This window comes from Triturus cristatus, chromosome 6 (genome assembly GCF_964204655.1).
Source record: "Triturus cristatus chromosome 6, aTriCri1.1, whole genome shotgun sequence".
Taxonomy (NCBI): Eukaryota; Metazoa; Chordata; class Amphibia; order Caudata; family Salamandridae; genus Triturus; species Triturus cristatus.
Genome location: NC_140589.1, coordinates 973,061,855 through 973,078,146, shown reverse-complemented (window position 1 = coordinate 973,078,146; position 16,292 = coordinate 973,061,855). Strand labels below are relative to the sequence as shown.

The 16,292-nt window shown below is 46.7% G+C and overlaps 1 protein-coding gene across 1 annotated transcript in view; it reads left to right on the top strand.

Annotated features, from left to right (window-relative positions):
• Window positions 1-16,292, top strand: part of LOC146820871 (uncharacterized) — a 589,956-nt gene that overhangs the window by 325,149 nt on the left and 248,515 nt on the right. The window lies entirely within an intron of this gene.

The following is a 16,292-nucleotide window of genomic DNA, read 5'->3' as shown; positions in this document are numbered from 1 at the left end:
GAAAAATGCACACGCTATGCACTCACAAACAGTTTGGATCCGGGGCTTAATTAAAGTAGTACATCAACAGTGTCTGTAAATGTAGACCATAAACACTGCACGAAAAAACCATTCAAAAACACTATATTTAAATATAAATTGCTGAGCGCTAAGTTCAAGTGGAGCAGTTGGAGGGACAGCTAATTGAGCTTTTCCTACACCCCTTTCTTTATTTCTCTGGGAAATACTTAGGGCATAACCCCTCAAATATGTCCACAATCTAGGATGTCACCATCCTGGCTCTGTCGTTCAAGTTCTTGGAATTATACACGCAAACGTGCCTCTGCCGTTTGATATAGGGAATCAGGGTAGTGCTTAGAAACGTCAGCTAGATAAAAAGAGAAAGTGGACAGAGTGGCTTAAAACAATCTGTCGGCCATGTTATAAAGGTGATGTTCATAGCGATTAGTGCCTTGATTGACTCTAGCTATAAGCATTTCCACAATATAAGAGCATTGGCTACTTGTACCTCTCATATAGGTTTATGTATTTCTGTTCTATTTGTTTCCTTGTAACACTGCAGTTTACTTGGTATATTTGGCAAAGTCTCCTTAAGCGATCCCACTATGTATTCAAGTCCCGAGGGAGCAGTTATGGTACATTACTGCATCATGAAACATACTGTCACTTGCAATACTTGCTAAGCTTAAAAGAAAGCTCTGAAAAGTTGACACTATGCCTAAGAAATAAATGTCATGTGTGGAAAGCAAAATGGCTCCAGCCGAAGTCGTGGAGCACTTGGACCGGCTTGGTGCAGTAGAGGGATCCCATGGCGTCACACCAAAGCAGGATTATTAGTTAGCTGTGCAGAACACAAAAAATGCACGGCTGTCATATTAGAAGATACAGCTCAGCGTCCTGGGCTGCAAAATTGTAAAAAACAAGTTCTCCTCAACAACCCATGAACCATGGAAGCATAGGAAAACGTAGTTGGGCAGTGCTGCTTCCGTAAAAAACAGAAATGACATATGACTGCATCAACCATTTAGAAAGTTGCAAAGAAGAGTGGCATTTCACTAAACCAATGAGAGACAGCAGGCGGGAGCAAAGTCCTTTATGGAATACAACCGGTCTTGCAGGCAGCGCATGCGCGCTGCCTAGGCTCTACCTACAAAAGTAAAAATAATACATAAGCATGGGATCCCTGTGGGCTCATTGCGAAACAATTAAAAAAGGTCAAAGTCAGTGCTGTATGAGGCTTAATATTCCCAACCAAGCCATTAGCAAAAAGGGTAAAAATACAAAATGTTCCCAGCGATCGTGATAATGGGGAGTAATAAAAAAATGAAAATGCTACTGATTCTTGACAGTAACTCGATAAATCTGAGTTATGCCACTTAAAGATGCACTCAGAACACAAAACAATGAACCCGACTCCGTACTACCGTACACTCCTACTACTCATGGAGTAACGAACAGTCAACTCTTTTATCTGTCAGAATGGAATTTTTATTAGACCATTCCTGTTTCTTTAAAAGTTAATCAAAACAATTTTTTGGACTGAAAAAGAAACATAGACTTATCAAATTCACACATGAACTTACACGTATATACAATTCACAATAACATACACTTAAAGACAAAAATGGACTTAGACACTGTGAAAAAAATTGTTAGCAACAGCTTGCAACATGACAAAATCAGCAAATGAATTCATACATTAATCTGATGCAAAACACATTTTTAGAAAAATTTACATCATATACAAAGTTTAGTAATAAACATGAACATATCCAATGTTATGAACCACATATGTTATTCCAGCTCCAGCATCAAAAGAGTATCTGAATAGTGTATCAATCCTTTATCCAATAGTTTCCTTCAACACTCGCCGCCTTCAGAATTAACTAAATGCCTCCCAAAATGCCAACGCGTTTCAAGACCCAGGCGAATAGTACTGGGACTATCATCAGGGCTTCATATAAATGGAACGGATATTCTACAAAAACCAAAATAAATAAATGATGCAAAAACAGCGTCAACCCGAACTGACTCTCTCTCTTGTACACGTAACTAACTTAGTGTGTACCTGTTTTCTAGAGTTGGAGCAGCCGCTCCAGCTCGTTGGAGTAAACGAGTGTTCATCTACTGTAAATAATTATCAAACTTTGACTCATTCGTGCTTATAATTATGGTTGGAACATGCAAACACCCAATCGGGTAAATATGGGACTACAGGCATGGCTAATAACAAATGGACTACAACATCCAGATAGCCATGAGGACGCCCACTGGGGCGGTGCTTGTTTAATTTAATAAATTATGTCCTACTACACGTTTGCTTCTCCTCTGCATTAATGAGATGTTAGCCTGCCAGTGAACAAGAGCGCAGAGACGCTTGAAACGCGTATGGTTAATGGGCTGAAATGGAGAAGCGCGAGTGACATGCTGTGACTGCAGGCACCTGGGGCATCAGTGTGCTTACCCCCTTGTGAGAGATGGCTTCAGTTGGGCAACCTTATTGGTTTTGTGTGTAGTGGCAAGGCCAGCCGCAAAGCCGTCCCGCCGCTAGAGAAGGCGGATTCTTAAGGCCCGCATACGCGATCCTGAAGAGGAACGAGGGGGACCGGAGCCTCAGGTACATATTGGCGTGTACCACAGCGAGCCTATTCAGTGTGTTTATCTACTGTGAATAATGATCAAACTTTGACTCATTCGTGCTTATAATTATGGTTGGAACATGCAAACACCCAACCGGGTAAATATGGGACTACAGGCATGGCTAATAACAAATGGACTACAACATCCAGATAGCCATGAGGATGCCCACTGGGGCGGTCCTTGTTTAATTTAATAAATGATGCCCTACTACATGTTTGCTGCTCCTCTGCATTAATGAGATGTTAGCCTGCCAGTGAACAAGAGCACAGAGACACTTGAAACGCGTATGGTTAATGGGCTGAAATGGAGAAGCGCGTGTGACATGCTGTGACTGCAGCCACCTGGGGCATCAGTGTGCTTACCCCCTCGTGAGAGATGGCTTTAGTGGGGCAACCTTCTTGTTTTTTTTGTGTAGCGGCCTGTCCAGCCGCGAAGCCGTCTCGCCGCCGGAGAAGGCGGACCCTTAAGGCCCGCATACGCGATCCTGAAGAGGAACGAGGGTGACCGGAGCCTCAGGTACATATTGGCGTGTACCACAGCGAGCCTACTCAGCGTGTTCATCTACTGTGAATAATTATCAAACTTTGACTCATTTGTGCTTATAATTATGGCTGGAACATGCAAACACCCAACCGGGTAAATATGGGACAACAGGCATGGCTAATAACAAATGGACTACAACATCCAGATAGCCATGAGGACGCCCACTGGGGCGGTGCTTGTTTAATTTAATAAATGATGTCCTACTACACGTTTGCTGCTCCTCTGTATTAATGAGATGTTAGCCTGCCAGTGAACAAGAGCGCAGAGATGCTTGAAACACGTATGGTTAATGGGCTGAAACGGAGAAGCATGAGTGACATGCTGTGACTGCAGCCACCTGTGGCATCGGTGTGCTTACCCCCTCGTGAGAGATGGCTTCAGTGGGGCAACCTTCTTGTTTTTTTGTGTAGCGGCCTGTCCAGCCGCGAAGCCGCCCCGCTGCCAGAGAAGGCGGATCCTTAAGGCTCGCATACGCGATCCTGAAGAGGAACGAGGGGGACCGGAGCCGCAGGTACATATTGGCGTGTACCACAGTGAGCATACTCAGCGTGTTCATCTACTGTCAATAATTATCAAACTTTGACTCATTCGTGCTTATAATTATGGGTGAGAGATGGCTTCAGTGGGGCAACCTTCTTGTTTTTTATATATATATACATATATATATATAAAAGTGATGTGAAAGACACTATAAACTAGCACACTCCCTGGGAGTCAGCTTTACAAGATTTTTATTTCATTACAGCACAAACGTTGCCCAATGTGTTTCACTTACCATCAGACCTTGATCACGGGTTGGTTTCCACACAGACCTGTCTTTCATTTATTTTGATTTACAATACCGTAATTTCCTGCTTACCCATTGCATGATGGTATTTGTAGTCGGATGCAAATTCAGATATTTGGTGCATTCACTGCAATTGTGCCAATAAAGTGAATTGTGTTGAATTCAAAGTGCATTGGTGCAAATACCATCATGCAGTGGGGAAGCAGAAAATGACAGTTTTGTAAATCAAAATAAATAAAGGACAGGTCTGTGTGGAAACCAACCTGTGATCAAGGTCTGAGTGGAGACTGAAACGCATTGGATAACTTTTGCGCTGTAATGAAATATAAATCATGTTGCAAAATCATGGTGTTATGTTTGTAGTATTTGAGTGCTCTTCCTTTCAGAAAAAATCACACTGTTGCAGACCTGGTGCATGGGCTATGCACGTGTATAGACTAGTCACATCTAGAGTTATTAACATGAAGCTTTCTTCCCACTGGATCCTATCAATCAGTCAAAGGAAGTCTTTAGTATCCATTAGGTGCAAACTTAAGTTTTTCACAAATGGAAATAAATAAAAATCTATATAAATTGAATCATTTTCCAAAAGACTTCCTGTCGATGATAGAATGGCCCATCCTCGTGGCAGGGTGGCATGCTTCTGGATTTTTGGAATGTGATTGAACGTTGGGATCCGCGGGTTGTCACATTTGAGAAATTGATATTCTTCATGATCCAGTACTATTTTTCCAAGTATCCAAAAGTTCATGGAACAGAGTTAGAGATCGGTTGATAGTACTCCTGATCTTGCAGCTGCCTTAGGGCTTCTTTTTTGGTAGTAATCCTTAGTAAGCTGGACCACATTTCCGGCCTTGTCTGAGGGCTTAATGACCAATTCTATGTCATTTTTTAGCGTTCAAATAGCCTTCCTTTGATCCTGGGAAATGTTGGGATTGCCCTTGTTAGTTCCTTTTTGTTGCAGTTTTAAGAGTACTTTGTAAACTGTATCCTGAAAAATAATGTTTGGGGGACAAAAGCATGACTTGGAAATTAGTGGGGCCACTTCTTTGTGAGATCCCTGCCATAGCCAAAGTTTTGATCATATCATCCGCTAATGCTGAGATATCAATTGAAGCTAGTTCTTCCAATTCTTGTGATGTCATTAAGGTTTCTAAGTCATCCCCTGTCATCCCATTTTAAAATAAATGTTCATATTGACTGAAAAGCCTCAGGTAAGGTTTACTTATAGTTGAGTTGGAACTGTCAGATCCACATAACCAAAAAAACGCCTGAGCTGCCATCTGTCATATTACAGTGCCCACTAATAAAACCTTTGAAGACATTTTCTAGATAAAGTAGCTATATAAGTTAAGTTCAACCCCACTATTCGCTGTTCTTGTCATCAGAAATGGCGTCACAAATGTCAATACAAATTACATCATCAATGAGATCATTAATGACATCACATATCACATCACAGTTGTCAATGAAACACAGGTTTCCAAGGGCAAAATAGCTATTAAACCATACTCTTCTTTGATTATCCTGGTATACCTCATGTCACACAGAGTTCTCAATGTGTGGGTCCGGCAACATGCTGCAGCATAGAGTTGGGGAATGGCGTCAATGCTGAAACCACCAGCAATGATCGAGTGGTGACACTCCTTGAAGAGAAATAGCTGTGCTGAACAGTGTGACAATTACTTTGGAGGGTGTGACTATGGGGACTCGGAAGGCCAGATTGGTGTCAGGAAAGGACAGTCTGCTGGGGCCTCTCCCAGTGTCCCACACAGGGGCTGGAGGATTATGTATGAGTTCCGGGAGAGAGCTTGACCCACTGTGCACATAAATAATAACTGTCACTTGCTATTCTGAGGTGTGCCTTGATGATTGCTGCAACTAAAATCCAAACAGATGCAGGGAGATAAGCAGTAAATGACACCATAACCACTGGGTCCCAGTGGACAGGACCCTACAGGAAATGCCAGACACTGTGAAGAACAGGTAAAATCTTGTAATTCATGAGTAGCCATGAATGCACACGTCTTAAGATCTAGATGTAGGCAGCAATCCAATTGACACCGCTGACTTGTGGCGGTTAAATGCAAAAGACATTGTGACTGCCCCTATGCAGCTTCTCCGACTTAGCTGATTGGAAAGGTTGATCCCCTAGACAGCTCTGACATCAGCATTAGATTGTGGCAAGATGACCAACAGTGGCATTAAAGTGGACATCTTTGAGATTAAGTACCCCGTGGCTACAATTGAATCCCCAGGATAACAAGTGGTCTTGTCAAGGCCCATCCTTGGTCAGAAGAGTAACCCAACCAATTCCAACTGCGTAAATTAGGAGCCTGTGTAGAACACAGGTATGTGCAGGATCATTCCACTCCCCAAGCAGCAGATATCTATATAGCTATGCGAAAACACAATGGAAAACAGTCCAAATTAATAATTGTGCTATGCTGCTGTGAAAGCATTGCTGGAGGACAGCCATGCAGCACAGGGAACTATAAAGAAAATCAAGAAAATGGGAGATAAACGTATATGAAAACCTCCACTCACCGGGTCCAGTGGCTTTCCTCAAAACCAAATTGTGACAGATCCCTATGTGTCAATGTAAAAAAACAGACACTATCCTATGTTATGTGATTAAAGTGTAAGTGTGCACAGTGTACCATATAATTAATGCAAGTCAGTGACTTTGAACATTCCTGGGTCTACTGGCCTGGTACCTTACCTTATACGAGGGCTTAATAAAGCCCTGTTGTGCAAGTTAGAGGCTGGTGTACTCTGTAGTCACACATTCGTCAAGGGTTCCTGCCTGGCCCGTGGATCTACAGTGACCTCTGCGCCCTGCATCTTGATCAAGTATAAAGTACCTGGCCAGTAGACCTAGGAATGGTGTAAGTCAGTGGCTTGCATGTTTTATATGGTACTCTATGCGCACTTACACTTACATTTTTATCAAATAGCGTAGGATAAGGCCAGTTTTTTTATATTGACACATAGGAATCTGTCATAATTAGGTCTTGAGGAAAACCTCCTGACCCAGGTGGCTGAAAACTTTGGACTACACTTTTACATTAGACGTCAGGTATCATAATTACCCCCAGGTACATCTCTTTCTTTTTTGACCTTACCCCAATTACTAGACACACAATAAAATCTGGTTAAGGACATTGGAGGTAATTTTAATACACATTTCACAGACCCCCCTAGTAATCCATTTTAGAAGTGCTTCCACCGTGAGGAGGTTGAGCCCACAAAGGCACATTTGGTGGCTAGGTGGCTGTGTGTCGACCCGATGATGAATCATGCCACTGAGGTTCTACAGTGGTTTCGCGTCTCTTAAAAACTGAAAGGGATTCCCAGTTGGATTAGGTTTCTTTGAGACCACCCACTCCCCTTGGGTTTTTGCAGTAGTTTGTTTGACAGAGGAATAGGGTAGCTGAAAATGATTCAAACCTACAACATCTAGTCCTAGACATGAAGCACAGTATTGAGCAGATTGATTCTAAAAAAGGGCGCTCTCATTGATCATTTAGAGCACATGAAAGATGGAATGGATGCATATGGCAACCAAATTGGGCAACTTGAGCATGGAAGACACTATGAATGCCCACCGTGAGAACTAACTGCAAATGGAAAAGGTGCTAGAGGTGTTCAAAACCAAGAGCGAAAACTAACAAGCACAGTCTTGGAGAAACAAGTTGTGCTTTATGGGGATGGTGGAATCAACAAACACAGGCTGCATGGGAGAAGATGTAGAGAAACATCAGTTTGAGGAAACCTCCTTCGCCCTTCTGTTCTCGGATGAGAGAGCCCACCGTTCATTGGGCCGTGCCTGTTATAGCATGCCTGTTCAATTTTAAAGACTGTGATACAGAATTATGGCTACGCAAGACCAATGAGTCTTACAATGTGACAGAAACCACCTATCTCTGTATCTGCACTTAATTATTATGGTACAAGTGGCAATAAGAGATTTCTTTCCAATCAAACACACTAAAGAAGGCTGGTATACAGTACAGTCTACCATAACCCACCAAGCTACGGATCCTTGCTGATGGCAGACCCAATTTTCTCTCCAACCCCAAGCAGGCTGATGAATTCGTCAGACACAATCTACAACAGCCACAACCATTAAGAGAGGAAACACACCGAAACAAGGAGATTTGTTGAGTGATACTGATTAAGAAAATACTCAGGGATAGCAACAAGATGAGACCTGAGTGTCACATAGCCTACATAACCCACTTTAGAGCAAAACGCTTAATCAGAAAACTGAGTGATACACCTGATAAAATTCAACATCCGACATGTGCAAGGGATCAAAAATTGCTCTGAGGCCACCGGCACTGGCAGGAGGTGGTAATGCAAGCCTGGCCACCAATCACAATGGAGAATTGGGTGTAAGCCCTGCTCCGGCCCACCTCCCTCACTATACTGGGAAATCCCCCACGTTGTTCCTGTTGGTATAGTAAAGTTTTTGTTAATGATGAGCATGAAGAGCGCAACGTTGACAAGCTTTTCTGGAAACCGCCATTGGGTCCCCTTTGCTTTAATGATGTGAATGCATGCATGCAGGCAAATATGGGGGGGTGTAAGGCTTTCTGAAATAAGTACTTTTACACGTGATATACTTTAGAGTCTTTATTGGCATGGGTTTAACCAACGACATCCATAACCCAGTGACAGAAAACGTTCTGTCCCCAGGAGTGCAGCATAGAATGTTCACAGCGTTCTAGGGAATTCCAACTTGGTAGAGGGGGTGAGGAAGGAACCATTTAGGGAAAGAAATTACAACACATCTCCTTCCCTAGGGATGAAAACAATGAGGAAGGATTAACATCAATGCATATCATAGTCATGTTGCCATAGTGGTTAACCTTGAGTATTTCTTGAAGACTTCCTCAATTGCAGAGCACTATTGTTGGTTATCGTGTTATTCTTGAGGATGTCAGAGGTAGTGGTTGCACTCCCGCTGTTGTCTCTGACAATCCTGTCAGTGCTCCATGATTGACCATCATCAAGTAATACAACATTCTTGAAGACTTTGCGTATCACTTTTCTGTCAGAGAACTTAGAACAACCTGAATGTACAGTTCTAGGCAATTTAACTCTTACTACATCTCCTTCCGTCAAACATTTTATAGGTCTTTGTATTTTACGATTGTACCTATCTACAAATTACTTTTGGTGATCGTGTATTCTTCCCATAATTCCTCCCCGATCAACCTATTCCATCTTATTGCCCACAAGCCACATGGGGCTTAGTTTTGTTCCTGGTTCCCTCCCCTTTAAGGACTTGAACGGTGAAACACCAGTAACAGAGTGAGGGGTTACAAGATAAGACCATATCATCTCATCTAAAGCTTCTTGAACATTGGTGCCATTACTTACATTGAGTTGAATGCAATCCTTAATCATGCGATTTATCCATTCAACAAGACCATTAGCTCTCGGTAAGTATAGTGCAGTTTGTAGATCGGTTACAGAGAATTCCTTTAAAACGTCTTCATTAGTGTAGATGTAAATTGTACACCATTGTCCGTGACTATAGTCTGAGGTACTCCTTCATTGCGGAATACGTCTTGCAAGAACAAAATGACTGTACTTGTTGTTACATTGTTGTAACGCCCTGAACGTCTCAGGATCGTTTAACAGACACGACAATGAGGACGCAACCACTTGTGAAGGGTTAGTTCTTTTAATGAAGGCAAATAAAATACAAAGAACAAACAAAAGTTATAGTCACTGGAATCCTCCAGGCTAAGTACGTTACCAGCCCACAGCACGGATGGTCCTAACCGTCCTCTGCATATACGCCGATCCCGGCGTATGCCAACAGAGGGCAGAAATGAAATGGCCGACAATGCCAATCGGTAGGCTGTGAGGGGCACGAAGAGTGTTGGGGAGAATCGAGGAGTCAGGGAAACACCCAGCCGGGGTCTCTACCTGAAGGGAGCAGCCGCTCAACCTCTTCCTCAGACTGCACCGGGACGCGGAGTCACCTCCTGGTGATGCGTCACCGATACCCCAATCACAAGCAAGAAGACTGAACCGAGAGCAGCCGCTCGATCGATCCTGTGGACTTCCGAGTCTGTAACGCGGCAAACACCTCCTGGTGTGCGTTACAGCTGGCAGTCCCTGTGTCTCTGGTTGGGCTGGGAGTTACGACTCCAACCAGCAAAAGCGCCACTGCGCTTGGACTCAGCCGAGTCAAAAAGCGAAGCTCAATGGTTGACCGGTAGAGCTTCCGGGTCCTTCACAGGTGACGATGGGGCAAGACACGGCCCAGGGAGTAACGACTCGACCTACCTCCGTTCTTGCCTTACTGGAGCACCACTCCTGAACACTGCTCTTCACGAAGCAGGTACGTCGGTGTAAACACAATATCCGACAGCCTTGTACCTCCCGGTTCCTCCCTTTATAGGGCGTGTTTTCCTTGAGTTATGTAACAGCTCTCCTGTTTACATAAGGGCGTGTTTCCCTTGAGTTATGTAACAGCTCTCCTGTTTACATAAGGGCGTGTTTCCCTTGAGTTATGTAACAGCTCTCCTGTTTACATAAGGGCGTGTTTCCCTTGTATGACAGGAATTCTTGACAGTACATCCTCCCTCTCAGCGGCTCCCCACGGGTCCAGCGCTGGCAGGAAAACGCCGATGGAACAAGGAGACCAAGCGCGGAGCATGAACCCCTTCAGCCGGTTCCCATGAATGCTCCTCCGGGCCATAGCCTTTCCACGCAACCAGGTACCACAGCTTCCCCCTGCGCCATTTAGACGCCCGTATGCCCGACACTTCATACTCCACCTCCGACTCCACGCATACCGGCCTAGGTGTCCCAGACGGCTTGGAGGGTGCTGGTTTGAGCAATGATACATGAAAGACAGGGTGTATCCGCAATGACTGGGGCAAGCACACCTTCACGTTCACGGGACCCATACACTTGGTAATTCGATAGGGGCCCATGTACTTGGGATGGAACACGCTGTTCTTTCGAAACCTCATGTTTCTTGTGGATATCCAGACGTAGTCTCCAGTGCGGTACAGTGGCCCGGGCCTTCTCTTCCTATCTGCCGCAGCCTTGTATCTTCTCTTGGCCTCTATTAGGACAGCCCTTGAGCGCATCAACGTGTCTTTTATGTGTGCCACCCTGTCCGCTGTGGCGGGAATCCTGTCCTCTCTGAACGGATGTAGAAATGGCAAGAACCTGGGATGTTGGCCATAGTTGCTATAGAACGGAGATGACTGTGTGGAGCTGTGAGTGGCGTTGTTATAGGCTATCTCTGCAACCCATAGCAAGTCGACCCATTCTTCCCTGCCCTGGTCCACAAAACATCGCAGATACTGTTTGAGCGTTTGGTTCAGGCGCTCGGTTTGGCCGTCCGTTTGAGGGTGATAGCTGGTGGACAGGGCGGTCTTAACATGCAGCGCAGTGCACCAAGTCTTCCAGAATTGCGCAGTAAACTGCGATCCCCGGTCCGACACGATCACCCCAGGTAATCCATGCAGTCGTACCACATTCTTTAGGAGTAGTGACGCCAATTCCCCGGCCGTAGGGACTCTCTTGCAGGGGATGAAGTGCCCCATTTTCGTCAAGTAATCCACCACCACCAGTATTGCCGTCATCCCCTGGTCTACCGGTAGGCCCACCACGAAGTCCAGTGATATGCTATCCCATGGTCTATCCGGGGTCGGAAGTGGATGTAAGAGCCCTTGGGTTCGGCCATGGTCGGCCTTCATGGTAGCACACGTAGGACACTCCTGTCCCCACCTCCTGACATCCACTCTCATGGTTGGCCACCAGAAATGCCGTCCCATGCTAGCCACCGTTTTTTCAAAGCCCAAATGACCTGCACATGGAGAGTCATGGCACCAGATGAATGCTTGTTTCCTTAGCCTAGGCGTGGGTATCAATAGGCACCTGCCCTTCAGGGGTATCCCGTCCTTCAGCTGCCATTCTCTGTGACTGAGGAGCCACCTCCGCCATGCGAATGACCTGATCCCTCTCTTTATTCCCCTCAGGAAAGTATCCGGTTGGATAACCCCCAATACCATCCTCGGGGAAATGATGGAACGCTCGGTTGCAGGCAATGGTTCCTTAACTGCAGATTGACGGGACAGGGCGTCCGCCTTCCGGTTTTCCGTCCCCGGCCGATATGTGATGCGGAAGTTGAACCCCGCAAAGAAGATCATCCACCGCAGCTGCCTGGGAGAAAGGTGTCTAGTGGCCGTCATGAACTGTAGGTTCCGATGGTCCGTGTACACCGATACCACATGTCTTGCCCCCATCAACCAATGCCTCCATTCGGTGAAGGCGTCCTTGATTGCGAGAAGCTCCTTCTCCGCAATATGGTAGTTGCGTTCGGCGTCGTTGAGTTTGCGGGACATGTACGCAACGGGATGAAGCACCCCTGTGTCGTGGTTGCGTTGGGACAAGATAGCCCCCAGCGCCACATCCGACGCGTCCGCTTCCACCACGTAGGGGAGATCCGGATCGGGGTGAGCCAACACCGGCGCCTTACCAAAGGCGCTTTTCAGGGCCTCAAAGGCTTTGTTCGCTTCAGGGGACCAGACAAACTTCTTGGACTTCCTCAGTAGCTGTGTGATTGGGGCCACCACTCCTGAAAATCCATCTATAAACCGCCTGTAAAAGTTGGCGAAGCCAATGAAACTTTGGACGTCCTTCACGCTTTGGGGCACCGGCCATTCTTTCACCGCCTTGATCTTTCGTTCTGCCATCTCCTGTCCCTCTGGACTCAGCATCACTCCGAGGAATTCCACGGATGTGACGTGGAAGTCACACTTGCTGAGTTTACAAAACAGCATGTTTTCCCTCAGCTTTTGGAGCACAGCTTTGACGTGGTGTACGTGCTCCTCCACACTGGACGAATAGATGAGGATGTCGTCGATATATACGACCACGTAGATATCCAACTCCTCTCTGAATACCTCATTCAAAAAGTACTGAAAGGCTGCCGGGGCGTTGCACAGACCGAACGGCATGACGAGGTACTCAAAAAGGCCGAACCTGGTCTTAAAGGCGGTCTTCCACTCGTCTCCGTCCCTCATGCGCACCAGATGGTATGCCCCTTTCAAATCCAACTTGGTGTAGATACGAGCTTTCTTGACCTGTTCCAGAAGTACACTGATAAGAGGCAAGGGGTACCCATTTTTTATGGTTATCGCATTCAATGCCCTAAAGTCCACACAGGCTCTCAGCTCCCCATTAGCCTTCGGGATGAAGAAGAGTGGCGAGGCGGCCGGAGACTTGGACGGGCGGATGAATCCTAGCCTGAGGAGTTTATCCAGGTACCCCCGGAGATGCACGTTTTCAGGCTCCGTCAGGGCATACAGCCTGCCGCTGGGAACGCTGGCCCCTGGCACCAGGTCGATCTGGCAGTCAAACTGTCTATGTGGTGGTAGCACTTCCGCCTTCACCTCATCAAATACATCCTCAAAACTGTGATAAGCCTGGGGGAGAGCCACATCTTTTTCTGCCGCTGTAGCCACCGTCTGACTCCCGCTCTCATCTGCGTCAAGGGATTCCGTTCTTATTCCACAATGCAGGATGCAATACGGTGACGTCATTTCGATGCGATGTGTTGGCCAATCCACAAAGGGGTTGTGTTTCTGTAGCCACGGCAATCCCAATATGACGCCATATTGGGGCGCTCGGATGATGTTAAAATCGATTTGTTCCAAATGGTTCCTCCCATATCTCATCGGAAGGACCCCCGTGTGCTGTCCGATGGGCCCCGTCACCAATCGCCTTCCGTCTACCGCATAGACGTCTTCGGGTACTGCTTTGGGAAGAAGCACTAGCCCTAGCCTGCATGCCTCGTTGTGGTCCATAAACATGCCAGTGGCCCCTGAATCCACCATGGCCACAACGGGTATCCACTGGTCATGCACTCCCACGTGCACCGTGATAAACAGGTGTCGTTGTCCCTTAGTGACCGAGTTGGAAAGTGAAGGGATGGATGAGTGACTCCGAGATGCCCCTTCTCTGGTCTTGGAGTCCTCTAGTTTTCCGCCGGTATGTCCACCACGGCTGTTACCGACCGGTTGGCCCGATAACGTGACGTCTTCGGTTTGGCAGGGCATTCACGTACGTAGTGGCCTTTTTTGCCACAATATAGGCACAATCCTTGTTTACGGCGTGACTCTTTCTCCGTGGCTGTGAGGCTCGCTCGTATTGCGCTGATGTCCATGGGTTCTCCCTTGGATGCGGTGGAAGTTTCAGGACTTCCCACCGTCACATAGGATGGAAGGGATTTTCCTTTTCTCCCATGATCCCCCTTTCTTTCACTTAGCCTATGTTCCAGCCGTAATACCAGGTTGATAAGGCCCTCACATGTCTTGGGTTGAGGGTCAATATGAGCCACGGCGTCCTTGAGCTCATCGCACAGCCCTTGATGGAAGAGCGCCGTCTGTTTAGCAACAGGCCACTTGGTTTCCGCAACCAGCCTTCGGAACGCGTTGAGATACTGCACCAGGTCGTTGGATCCCTGTCTCAACTCAAGCATTTCACGGTCCGCCGTGTACGAGTCAGCCCTTCTGTCGAATACCTTCAGGAATTCCTCGCGAAAAGCACCCCAATCACATAAGAGGGGGTCGTCCCTGCTCACCAGAGGTACGGCCCATTGTGCCGCGTTTCCAGCCAAATAGGATATAAGGAAAGCCACACGAGCCTGACTCGTGGGGAACGCCTTTGGTTTGCACGATAAATGTAGCGCCACTTGTGTGAGGAATGCCTGCACTGTGTTAGGATCCCCACTGTACCTCTCTGGTGTTGCCAAGGGGATGGCTACCGGCATTTCCACTACTACCGCAGGGGTCTGGTTCGTGAGGGAGGTGCTGGGCGTGAGCGGGTCCAATTGGATAGCATCCAGTCTGGCTTTTACATCGGCTGTTTCTTGCCTAGAGGCAGCCACTTCAACTTGCATGGCCGCTAAAGCAGCCAGCACATTATCAAGTGTTGCCATGTCTGTTATCGACCGGGAGACAGTTAGTGTTATTAAGGTCGGATATTTTGTAACGCCCTGAACGTCTCAGGATCGTTTAACAGACACGACAATGAGGACGCAACCACTTGTGAAGGGTTAGTTCTTTTAATGAAGGCAAATAAAATACAAAGAACAAACAAAAGTTATAGTCACTGGAATCCTCCAGGCTAAGTACGTTACCAGCCCACAGCACGGATGGTCCTAACCGTCCTCTGCATATACGCCGATCCCGGCGTATGCCAACAGAGGGCAGAAATGAAATGGCCGACAATGCCAATCGGTAGGCTGTGAGGGGCACGAAGAGTGTTGGGGAGAATCGAGGAGTCAGGGAAACACCCAGCCGGGGTCTCTACCTGAAGGGAGCAGCCGCTCAACCTCTTCCTCAGACTGCACCGGGACGCGGAGTCACCTCCTGGTGATGCGTCACCGATACCCCAATCACAAGCAAGAAGACTGAACCGAGAGCAGCCGCTCGATCGATCCTGTGGACTTCCGAGTCTGTAACGCGGCAAACACCTCCTGGTGTGCGTTACAGCTGGCAGTCCCTGTGTCTCTGGTCGGGCTGGGAGTTACGACTCCAACCAGCAAAAGCGCCACTGCGCTTAGACTCAGCCGAGTCAAAAAGCGAAGCTCAATGGTTGACCGGTAGAGCTTCCGGGTCCTTCACAGGTGACGATGGGGCAAGACACGGCCCAGGGAGTAACGACTCGACCTACCTCCGTTCTTGCCTTACTGGAGCACCACTCCTGAACACTGCTCTTCACGAAGCAGGTACGTCGGTGTAAACACAATATCCGACAGCCTTGTACCTCCCGGTTCCTCCCTTTATAGGGCGTGTTTTCCTTGAGTTATGTAACAGCTCTCCTGTTTACATAAGGGCGTGTTTCCCTTGAGTTATGTAACAGCTCTCCTGTTTACATAAGGGCGTGTTTCCCTTGAGTTATGTAACAGCTCTCCTGTTTACATAAGGGCGTGTTTCCCTTGTATGACAGGAATTCTTGACAATTGTTCACTGTTTTGATGATTACCCATTCGGAATGGTAGTCCACTAAAGTTAGTATGAATCTACCATCTAACCCCTTCACATTCACAGGGCCAATAATATCCATAGCTAATTTATTCCAGGGAGAGGAAGGTACCTCCACTGCAGAGATGGGACCCTTACTTACTTGTTTACTTTTATCACTCATGGCACATTGTGTACATTGTCTTATTTTCCTTTCTATCATGGTGTCCATACTAGGCCACCAATAGTGAAGACGGATTTTATTCTTAGTAAGGCTACATCCTGGATGACCTTTGTGTGCTAAAATGACAGTCTTC